Here is a 2,486-nt window from a genome sequence, read left to right as displayed (position 1 = left end):
GTACACCTGAAACTAATATAATGTTGCAAGCCAACTGCTATAAAAAAGTTTAAAAATTATTATTAAAAAAAATTTCAGTTTAATTTTTTAAATTGGTAATATTTTATTTTAAAACTTTAGATTAAATAAAAGATTACACAACATTAACATTTGTTCATTTTAGGTAGTAATTACATGGTAATTTGTCTTATTATCATTTTTTCTTTTTCGTTATTTGTTATTTTTTTTTACTATAGTAAAATATACATAACACAAAATTTATCATTTTAATGGTGTACGATTCAATGGAGTAAAGTACATTCACAATGTTTTGCAGCAATCATCATTATTTCTAGACTTTTTTTATCACCCTGAATGAAAGCCTTGTACCTTAAATTATTTTTAAAAATAAACAAATTATGATAGTAAATAATTTTTAAAAATTAAAGCCAGAACAGAGTTTTTCTTTAAGAATGTTGTTCACAGAGCAACAATCACAATTATGTAATGCTCAGTAGAGAAGGGCAGAGGGCAATGACTCCACAGTGAGGCACCTACAACACCTTTACCATCTGACTCACATTGGCTGTCTGAAAGCTAAGCCCCTAAATGAATTCCCTCTTCTCCCCATTACCTGACTACTCCACTCATCTTTCAGGTCTTGGTTTGTTTCCTCCGGAAATTCTTTCCCACTCCTTAAAACCAAGCTATATACTTTCTCCTTTGATTTTAACAGTATAAGTTCTACCTTGTAGCATCTATCACTATAATTTCCTGCCTGTTCCTCTCACCTCCTAGATTCTCAGCTCCTTGAGAACAGGAGCTGTGTAGAGTCCATCTTAACAGCTCCCACCCAGCATAGTTGCCAAGCCCTATGTACATGCTCCAAACATTTTTGCTGAATTGCATAGATTGTTGGTTCAGGCAGAGTGCCGCTGTGGGAATCTATGCTGGCAGAGGGCAGAATGAGTATCGAATGTCTGGAGATGCCAGTAGGAAATATTCAAGATAACCATCTACTGGAAATCATACTACTAATTCCCATGAATAGAAAGTAAACTCACTTAATTTTAATAAAAAAAAAAATACAATAGCTGAATTTCAGGCTTTAGTTTCATTTTAACAGTTCCATTTAAATGTCCCATTACAGTTTGTTTAATCGATCCCCTATTGTTGGACATTCATTGTTTCCAACTTTTTACTGTTATAAATAACAGTAAAATAAAGAGCATTTTTATGCGTGTTGCCAGATTTCCTTCTAGAGAAGCTGTACTAATTCACTTCCCGTCAGCAGTGTGCTCTGTGTGACTGAAGCACATAAGCCTGGAAATACGAATTTACCATGAAAAACCAGGACTGCTTCTAGGATGTGCAGTGTCCTAGACAAATGTACACAACTTGTTTTAAAACAAATATGCACACAATTTGTTTAAGAATATGTTACAAAATTCATAGGCCTGTGTGATGGATATGGATTTATTTAGAATAATGAATAGAGACAATATACTTCCATTTTTATTTATCACTCAGTCAGTGCTTGTAAAGATTCTTTGTGGTGCCCAGGCATCAACTCTTCCTGTTCTTTATTATCAAGACACTATTCTGGCTAATGTCATAGCCCCCATTTTGAGAAAAAGTAGCTCATATAGGCATTACTCACAATTCCATGGCTCTGGCACCTGTTTGTGCAGACACAATGGAGAACTTGCCTCTGCATTACCCTGGGACCATTTCTGTGATGTTGCTGGATCATTACTCAGAGGTCTGCTCTTCCTGCTGCTGTGAACACTGGCTTCCAAGGACTCTCTCCAAGTTGTTTCTGTGCTTCTCTGATGTGGCCACCAGGACAACCCAGAGATTGCAGGAAGATGCCAAATGAAGATTCATTTTACGGTCATGGTAAAGGTGCTCCTTGGAATTGTACAGCATAAAAGTGGAGCAACAACCTCCAAACATGACTTTCCTTGACCTCCTTTAGACTATAATCACTGCACTCTCAGAATGTGATCTCTTTCTTTCTTTTTTTTTTAATTTTTAAATTTTATTTATTCGTTTGTTTGTTTGTTTGTTTTATATGCTTACAGCACCTGATATTCCTAGATGGTCTCTCATCCAAGTACTAACCAGGCTTGACTCTGCTTAGCTTCCGAGATCAGATGAGATCAGGCACGTTCAGGGTGGCATGACCATAGACAGAATGTGATCTTTTTCAATGTTGACCCCACTCTGCCTGCCATACCCTACCACCAGCTGGGGGTGGGGGCGGGCAGAGAGATAAGCTCATCCCGAAGGTCTTAAGATTGACCAGGCGAAGCAAGACATTATCACATTCATTGGCGGCAAGACAGGACATTAGTTGGGGGTTGGATAGCAAAGGTCATGTAGACCTTCAGAGGAGATGACATGTGGCATGGAACCTGCAAAGGAGCTGAAGTCACCACATTGGGTACCAGAGTTGGGGGCATAGGGTAAATGACATCTACTTCCAATGCTTCTGCCCCCAGGTG

At 37.8% G+C, this 2,486-nt stretch overlaps 1 pseudogene; it reads right to left on the bottom strand.

Annotated features, from left to right (window-relative positions):
* Positions 1-2,054: 2,054 nt before the first annotated feature.
* LOC112477619 lies at positions 2,055-2,173 on the bottom strand (annotated as a pseudogene).
* Between the last annotated feature and the right edge of the window lie 313 nt (positions 2,174-2,486).

Source organism: Pteropus alecto, unplaced genomic scaffold (assembly GCF_000325575.1).
Source record: "Pteropus alecto unplaced genomic scaffold, ASM32557v1 scaffold233, whole genome shotgun sequence".
Taxonomy (NCBI): Eukaryota; Metazoa; Chordata; class Mammalia; order Chiroptera; family Pteropodidae; genus Pteropus; species Pteropus alecto.
Note: the sequence above shows the minus strand (reverse complement) of the source record. Positions and strands in the feature narration are given on the sequence as shown.